The following is a 10,194-nucleotide window of genomic DNA, read 5'->3' as shown; positions in this document are numbered from 1 at the left end:
ATCGCGCTACCAAAAATGGATTAAGGAGCGCATGTAGCGCGCGATCGCTCTCGCGCGCCTTAAAATCGAGTCCCTGGTAAATGGTTTACCTTTGGAGCAATTCCTCTTCCAGGGCAATGAGTTATGTAATTTGCATTCTTTCTCTTTAAGAATCTTCCAGGGCTACAGTAGATACAATAGTTCATAGGAAGCCAAGTCTATCTGAATTAATCTTAATTGTTAATCAGGGGTGTTACCAGGGAGTTCCAATTCAGTTGGTTTATTCAGTACATATTTATTTTGAGAGTAGGGGAGACCGGGGTTAGTTGGAACATTTTTGACAAAAATAGCGGTAAAATCCAAATAGACTTTACTCGAGAAACAATCAGTATATCAGCTTGAAGCATATATCGCAGGGCTTCAAATATACCCCATAAATTTTTTAACTCTATTATGGTTACTGAAAAAATCCACCTTTAACAAGACCATCGCAAACGTTCCAACTTACCCCCATATCGGGGTAAGTTGGAACATGGTATGGGGTAAGTTGGAACACTGGATGGTCAATTAAGAATTATACTAAAACTACTTAAAACTGTAATATTACATGGTTTTAGCCTATTTGCTTTATCTTATTCAAGTTCAAAATATTAAAGTGTGGGTTCGTTGAACTTTTAGTTTACGTTTTCTTTTGAACAGCCACTCACACAAGCAGACTGTGTAGTAGAATTCCGAATATTTGGGTGCATCTGAGTTTACATACAATGAAGTGTACTATCAGCAATTTCATGTACTTCTGCATCAAATTTATAAGACAAAAATTCATTGTTTATATTGTTTTCATAATTAATTATGCAAATAAGCATATATAAAATTTTCCCTAATTTTTTTTTTTTTAATAGTTTTTACCTTTAACTCTATATATTAAGCTAGTAGAATGCTAATATTTGGTGAGAGTATCAATTTTCACAAAACAAATCCACCAAAAAATGCAAAACATACAATTTCTTATGTATTTTTTGTCTTTTATTTGTATTTTTGTTTTTTCAAACCTTTGTTTTTTCCGATGGACTTTGTCAGGAGTCTTTTGCGATCATAAATAGCATAAAATTAATCTATTTGAACCAGCAAAAGTAAAAAAATTAATCATACATTTATGACTTTTGGTTGAAAAAACACAATTTGCATTGACCTTGTACATAAAATCACGTTTTTGAACAATTTTGGGTCCGAACATGCACGTACAATTTGTTGGGTAATTTTGAAATCGCGCACACAGGCATTGCAAATTTGGTCTCAAATGATGCGCAAGACTTGAAAGTAAAAAGTCAGCAAGCAGTGTAGTAAAAAATTTTGTGCGACAGCGTAGTGACAAAATTTCTCGAGGGGGGGGGGGCTCAAATTGACATCCCCCCATTTTGATAAGGGTTAATATTGCATTAGGTGCCTACAATAGGCCTTAAATGCACACTCAGACCTAACTGATAAACAAAACAAGCATGGTATACAATACATGTTCAAAAGAGTGTGAAATACTTTATATATTTTTTTTTCCATCAAATCCAATATTTTTATTCATAATTATGTTTGGGGTAAGTTGGAACATGTTCCAACTAGCCCCTTCAACTTTGTTCCAACTAACCCCGGAGGCCCATTTGACGTTTATAAGCTTACAGCACAAAAAAGGGACTTCACCATGGCATATCAATAACCTCATTTTGTAGCTTGGTATAAGTGTCTATTATACCCCCAAACTGGCCAACTTGATCTATAAACTTCTCCGAGATAATCGAACATTTCTGAACAAGAAAAAAATTACTCAGAAGGTCAAAAAACAAAAATTTGTTTCTAACTTCACCAGGCTTGTTGCATATGTGTTGTCTGTGATATGTTGGATGGCTGTTGATAATGACAATAAATTGAGGGCAGTATTGCAGAAATTTATTTAAAGACGTTAGAGAAAATTACAATGTTTCAACTTACCCCATGTTCCAACTAACCCCGGTCTCCCCTACTTGTTATTTCCCATGTGCTTGTCCATGGTCAAAATACATGTAGTTACCTCGGAATATTTTTTGTGCTGATAACTTACAATGTCTTTGTTAGAGTAGCTGCAAAATAAACATTCATTTTCTAAAATCTGACATTTTTACTATCACTCAGAATGCCATTGACATCATTGAATACAATTCTTCTTTAACATTGACATAAGTCACTTATCATAATGGGACACAATTTTAATGATTTGCTATACATCATTAAATAACCTGAAAAGCAGACACTGTCTTAACATTTTTATTGTAATTAGAGACAAGAATTACATGAATGTAAACACTTGTCAATATATCTTTTTGATAGATGGGGGTTTTATTTGTGGTCTTTTATTGGATTAGTTAATGAATAGAACTTATACCTTGAGCAAATGAGTTTCCAGTCCATTGCTTCCAAAATGTTTGAGTACCCCGGTAATTTACAAATCAGGTGAAAAATATTATGCTACATTTGGGCGCAATATTCCTGGGATTATTTAATGTAGGTTAGTGTGTATAAGGTCTTGAATTTTATGACTCCAGACTTCATCATTTTGCAGGGTCATTCATTTTTAAACTTCACGACAACCAGAATGTCTTTTTCTTTATTCTGGTTATAACCTCCTTGGGAATCTGTTAACTTATGGATTTCTGCAAGGAAGATATAAGAATCGTTAAAACTAAGCAAATTGATAGAGTTCAATGAGGTTCTCTTTTTACTGGATAGATGACAAATATTAACAGATTCTCCTGAATCTGATTGTTCGTCTCTTGGCAATGAGGGCGGAGATCCATCGAAGGACTCCAGACCCAATCCTGGCCGAGGACAAGCCCCAGAAATTGGGATTTGTATTTATTCAGTAATATTAATCAAGCCCCAAATCCTTACAAGTCTAAGAATTTATCTTTATGGAAGGGATTAAGAGTAAAACAAATTTTATAGAAATTTTGTCAGACCTTTGGGTCAACTATTTTGCTGGCTGCTGCAAGCATGCATTCAGATGTACATTACAAATTTTAGAAATTCCAGTATTCCTGGGATGAGGTTAAGCTTGTCAAGTGAAGTGTTTAACAATCAAAGGATCCTTTCATAAATTCACATTGATGAGCTACCCCATTAACTGTCTGCTCAAAAAGCCTAAACTTTTTCATAAGAATTATTTTTCTGGTTTAAAATGAAATGTACACATCGGCTTTTGTAAACAATTGTTGTTGTCTTTCCCTTACAGGAGTAAAGATTTCTAGATCTTGACTTGTGTGGGGTGATAACATGCCAACAAAGTCATTCTCCCGAGATTTCTTATTTACATTGGTCAACTTTTTTACAATTGACCACGTTTTCATCTTATGAATATGATATATCTCCTGGGATTTCCTCTTGGAAGTTGAGTTCCAATAATGATGGGATTAAGACTTGCAACAATTGTTGTAGCATATCCAGTCGTTTGGCTAGAACTTGCAGTGAAAGTTGAGTCTAGAACCTGCAGAGAAACTCGTGGTCTAGAACTTGCAGGGAAAGTCCGGTCTAGAACTTGCAGAGAAACTCGTGGTCTAGAACTTGCAGGGAAGTCAAGTCTAGCAGTGCAATCAGTTGCAGACAATCTAGTACAGAACTAGAGTCAAGACACAGCTATGACTTGTGCTAGACTTCAAATCTCGTACTACATTGTGTTTTTTTTTATTTGGTCAGTTTCTGACCTGTCGCAATACTTCGGCAGCAACATCTGTATTTGACGCAATTGCATGGAAGCATTAAGTAAGTCTTCCTAAGCATTTTAGAAAATATGCATTCATGTATTCTTTATATCCCTTGCGGGCGTAAGGCTTGACCTTCGCTCTTCTGGCAGTCCATTTTGATATTAATATTTTTGCGAAACTTTAGATTAGAAATGCCCTTGTAGTCTCGGTATTAGCATCAAGTTTATCATGTGGCAGCGTTTCGTTGATTAAAATACTTGTATCTAAAAGTCACATTGATAAGTCTCCCCTTGACCTTTTTACCTGAGAAGTTGGATAGTTGTTTTATTTAAAATAAATTTGGGCATATAAATATACCGACTAAATGGCATGTTCATCCTCTGACCCTTGCGACTCCAGACAGTTTCTTACAAACCTCTGAGAGCGGTAGTGGATTAACATTTATCGTTCCCTCCTTTCACTGAGGACTGCTTAGATCCACATGTGTACATATGACATATGGCCGGACGGCGACAGTCCAAAAATAGAGGAAGTAACGATGTCCTAAAGTCGGGGGGAGTGTGGTAAAATGTACCACAGTCTGGGGCACGCGCGACTGCTCCCTACATGCATGTACTACTGTGGGATGGGTTGGAGCAACTACCTCCTTGGTTGGAGCATAGAATACACATGTACTATGGGCTAGAGGCTGTGTGCACACAACAATAGACCCAAACCTCCAAGCCCTGTGCATTCATCCATGCTTGGGTGCACAACTCAGGTCTCAGCATAGCTGCATAGTCAGGCCAGCCAAGGGATCTGATCATCACTTGGAGAGTCGACCGGTGCGAGACGAGGACGTCTGTGTTTCTACACTATACCTTTTGCTTCGCCCGTTCGCCCTTCGAGTTTCAACTAGCTGCGGCAATTATACATCACATCTACACCAAGAATACTTCACACCAGCAATATCCACAAGTTATTTGGGCCTGCCTTTTGGTTACCTTTAATAACTTCTGTCTGGTGAGTATAGCTGTGAACCTTCCTTCTGCTAATCCCACTTTCCCCCTCTTTCTATCACAGGTTATATATTATTAATATACCAAAAATTACCACATTGTGATGAATGTGGGCAACCAAATCTCAAACTCGAGCCTTAGCCTAACGTCCATCGTCCATGCGCAGTGAGTCGCCATCGGCAGTCTTCAACCTTCAATTTTGCACCAAAAAAAAAAATTCTTACCCAAATCTTTGTATGACTATGAGATGAAAGTATCCACAAATTCTCTCAAATATATGAATTTATGATAAACTTTTCTCCTGAAATTGCTACAGTTTTTAGTAAGAACATCATGAATTACACACTTCCGGAACGGCGACACAATGATGGGTATAGTTTGAGTCGCCGATTCGAAAAATCCAATACATTTACTACACAGACATATCGCGCATGCGCACACACATGCACCGATCGTACACAAAAGTGCATTGACTCAGCTGCGTTGTTGAAACCTCTCCGTGGGTTGAGATATACGTTGAGTCGCCAACCCCTCTTATTTTGATAACAATTGTCACCCCCACCTTCAAAATAAATTGATCGTGAGCATTTTTTTATAATCTATATTTTGATACCAAATATTGGTAACTTGAGCGGGCAGTTTTGGAAACATCGATTGCTTAGTGTGGGCGTCTCAAATCGTCGCCCGAGAAAAATGGCAGCTTAAATTCACACCGTACGGATCCAAATTTGCAAGCTGAATTTGACTGCGCTAAGCTCCTTTGTCTTTTGCTGGATCTTTTAACCAAACGTTGCAGCATTTCAGGGAATTACTGAGAATTAATATCAGATGCCACAAGACACTTTTCAACATTGCAAAAGATTTCTAGAACCATTGTAGTCAGGCAGTGACAGGTGAGTGGCGCAACAGTAAAAAATTTGCACATGGCGACTCACTGCGCATGGACGTTAGGCAGTGACCAGATTTCACAAAATGAAATATGGGACAATCAACATACATGTAGTACGCTGCGTGAGCGGATCGACTGAGCCAAATGATCAACAAAGAAGGCTACACAGTGTTAGACTTGTGAGAAAAATATACAGAATTGGAAGGGAAGGTGAACGAAAGAATGAAGGAGAGAATGAAAATGCGAAAGAAAAGATATGAATTGACAACGGAGAGAAAGAAAAAAATGAAGGAAAAAATAAAAACAAATAAAAGAATGTTAGAATAAAATGATGAAAGAAAGAATAAAAGAAAAAATTAGGTTTCTGTCATTCTTTGAAATGAATTAAGAAGGAGAGAAAAATAAAAGAAGGAAGGGAAGATGTTAACCCAGGGAACTCCCGCCCGCGCAAGGGAGCCCAGGAGCTTACCGTGTATTTGACCATACTCATGGGACTAGCGTGATTTATAGTCTAAATGTTTCTCCAAATGAATTGTGAAAACAGAAATTATGCACTTACCACGATTATATGGATGAAGGTCTAACGAGTGGCAGTTTCCTGACAACGAGGCACAGACTGGAACTTCAAAAAACGAAAAGTTCTCTCCTTCTACCCCAGTCTCGATCGGCCATTTTGTTACGATTCATAACAAAAATGGCCGATCGAGACGGGGGTAGAAGGAGAGAACTTTTCGTTTTTTGAAGTTCCAGTCTGTGCCTATTTTGTGATTATTTTGGTGGAAAACCTGTTTATCATGTGAGAATGTTTGCACCATTGAGAATCTGCTCCGATCCTATCGCTAGTAGCCTGCCACACATAGAAAGGAGGCCAGTTTGTTTACAATGTATTGGGTTAGCAAGAAAATCACAGCAGAACTTGCAAAAGTTTACAGTTATCAATTTCATTGTTGTCTCTGCTTCGTCATCTGTTGGTTGTTTGATAAAAATTCGTCAATTTCAAATGTTTAACTATATTTTGTTCAAAATTCTGAAATATGGGACAAATAGGCGTCCCGGGAAGGGTTTGTCGGGACGCCGAGACAAAGGAGCAAAATACGGGACGATCCAGGGAAATACGGGACGTCTGGTCACCCTGGGGTAAGTTGGAACGTTTGCGATTGCCTTGTTCAAGGTGGATTTTTTCAGTAACCATAATAGAGTTAACAAATTTATGGGGTACATTTGAAGCCCTTTATAGATATATGTTTCAAGCTGATATATTGTTTCTCGAATAAAATCTATTTGGATTTTACAGCCATATTTGTCAAAATGTTCCAACTAACCCCGGTCTCCCCTACCGACCGGGACCGTACGCGTATGATGGGGGACCTAAAGGCAAGCTACGGCTACGCACTTTGTTTACAAACGATAAAACTGTGCCAATTTTAATATTTGAACAAATTATCTTTCACTAATTTGTGGCAAACATTCTAAAGATCATAAACCAAGAAGAAAATATCACAAAACTCACAAATACAAAAATCCCACCGTGTTTTCTGAGTTCTGAGCACCTCTTAATTTTGCCGCCCGATGTGGAAGGTGTCCTAAAGTTTTGCACTCGATTTGTCATGCAAAAAAAATTGTATTTTTCGGGCCTCAAATACTAAAATAAGTTCATATTATAATAGGAAAAAATGGAATTAAAGTGAATGTAACTCCAAAATTCCAAAGAGTTGTGGGTTTTCTCTGCATTTAGAGATTAACTGCAGCCTCTGTATAAAAAATTGAATAGGAATCGTTTGTCACTCTGCAGTCACAGTTCCACATAAAGAGTGCGCATTCGCCATTGATAACTGCATACGCGATGAGTGGTGTGTAGCTTTAGGACCCTCTACCATACAATGGGTGATTTCAAGTTCAGTGTTGACCTTTTGGTGTTGGTGTTAGGTAATTTTTTACAAGAATATAACACCAAACGTAAAATTAATATGGTCCTGAAAATTCACTCCCTAGTTGTTGAGGTGTCGATAATGTGATCTGGATCAGTTTTACAAACTCAGAATAGCCATGGCTTTGGAGCTAGGGGAATTCCACATGATTGTGCTTCCAATGCCAACAGTAAACAACTGAACACTGGACTTCAAATCACCCAATATGCGGTGAACAAAGTGATACAAATGAGCTGCCTTGCGCAGACAGACTTTCTGGTCATTAACTTCAGTCCATATCAAAACTATTATAAGAAGAAACCAAGCATGCCAAGCCAGCCAAAGCAATGTCAATGACGGAGAATTCGACAGTGATGTGGAGATCGGGCCGAAATACGGCTGTTCGCGTTCCTGATTGCAACATTCGGAAAAGTGAAGTGGTGGGCATATTGGCCTTGTCACATTCAAGATTGAGAGACTTGCTTTGCCTATGACATTTGCGAGCAATTACGGTGCTGATGGGGAAATTTGGCTGGCGCTAAACTGCATAGCGCCAAAATATTTTGATGAAAATCTGAATAAATTACGACTTATTTTAGTTATAATTGTGGCACATCAAAATGTTGAATTACCTTGACTACATGTTTGCAAGCAGTTCACAAAGTCTTACTTTAATTAATGTAGCTTAATAGCTTAAGTTTTACAAGAAAGATAACATTTACAGCTCTGTTAATATTGATTGATGTATTTTCCCAAAATATCTGACTCTCCAAGTGAAGATGAGATCCCTTGGCTGGCCCGACTATGCAGCATTGCTGAGTTGTGCACCCAAGCATGGATGAATGCACAGGGCTTTGGGGTTTGGGTCTATAAGCCAGTTCACGGTTAGCTCATGATCAACTTTTCTCAAATGACCTTTGTGATTTTTCATTAGGATAAGCACTATCATTTTCAAATGTAGATGTTGCGTAAGCTTTACCGGTAGAGTATTCAAATTCTAAGAACAAAAGTCATTGTATAGACCAGGTGACTAGAATAGTACATCAGGGATAAAGTTTGGAAATCTGTTTTATTGTCTGCCTTTGGCACATTTGACTATTGTTTAGGCTACTGTCAAATACCAGTGATTATGAAGGCTCTATTTATTACTCTTCAGCTTGGATGCGATAAATATTTTGAAAGGGATACATGAATAATCATCAAATCACAAATGCCTATGTCAGTTAATTTGAAAGCCACCTTCATGGTTGTCTCCAATGACCTTCTTCTGCTCTGCACAGTTTACAACTGTGAACAGGCTTATTGTTGTGTGCACACAGCCTATATTAAACCCTTTGTATAAGTGTGCTGACTCTATGCTCCAACCAAGGAGGTAGTTGCTCCAACCCACCCCACAGTACTACATACAGGGAGCAGTTGCGCGGGCCCCAGGCTGTGGTACATTTTACCAAACTTTCATCATTCATGCTGTAAATGTATAACTAGAGTACTCTAATCCTATAATTTTTTCTGTTGGTAATAAAATTTGAATAGGGCGAAGTTTTCTTTGTAGAATTCTATCGAAAATTCTAGATGTATGATTAAAAGAAGTTCACAATATATGTATTGTAAAAATAGCTTTGATTTTCAAGTTTATTACATGTACATTACATGCAATACGTGGTTGCTGGCAAGGTGATACGAAACCAGCCATGGTCTTTCTTGCAAGCATGTTGCATCACCACCACCAACACCCTCATCAGTCATCAATCATCATCAGTATAGCTTCCTGTACATGTATGACCTGCCAAAGGGATTACTCCATCAAGTATCATGCACCACCACCATCATCAACGTAATCAACATTCATCATCGTCATTCTCATTCTCATCATCTTCATCGTCATCATCGCCATCACCAATTCTTAATTATCATTGACAACACCACCATCGTCATTCATCATCATCATCAATCATTATCATCATCATCAACAACGTCATCATTACCACCACCACCACCACCACCACCACCATCATCATCATCAGATCATCTTCATCATCATCAGATCATCATCATCACCATCATCATCACCATCGTCATTATCATAATCGTCATCAATCATCATTAGCGTCATGTCTTGTCAGCATGTGCTTAATAGCTACAATAATGAAAATTTCATCTTGCCCTATTAAGCAAAATCTGAAAAACAAACCATGCATTATACAGTTATCAGTAGCAGAGAAAAAATGGGGTCTGTGACAACACCACCATCGTCATTCATCATCATCATCAATCATTATCATCATCATCAACAACGTCATCATTACCACCACCACCACCACCACCACCACCATCATCATCATCAGATCATCTTCATCATCATCAGATCATCATCATCACCATCATCATCACCATCGTCATTATCATAATCGTCATCAATCATCATTAGCGTCATGTCTTGTCAGCATGTGCTTAATAGCTACAATAATGCGAGATCCCCATGTTCTTTGAGTAATCCACACACCCACTGACTCCCCCCCCCCCCCACTGCATTGTGTTTTGCTGTGTATATTAAATACATGTACATGTATATGTACTTCATGTGGGGGATGGAATGGACCCCTCCCCCCCCTGAATTTCAGCAGTCTGTTGTCTGAAAATTTCATCTTGCCCTATTAAGCAAAATCTGAAAAACAAACCATGCATTATACAGT

This window comes from Lytechinus pictus, unplaced genomic scaffold (genome assembly GCF_037042905.1).
Source record: "Lytechinus pictus isolate F3 Inbred unplaced genomic scaffold, Lp3.0 scaffold_20, whole genome shotgun sequence".
Classification (NCBI taxonomy): Eukaryota; Metazoa; Echinodermata; class Echinoidea; order Temnopleuroida; family Toxopneustidae; genus Lytechinus; species Lytechinus pictus.
This window is presented reverse-complemented; position numbering follows the sequence as displayed.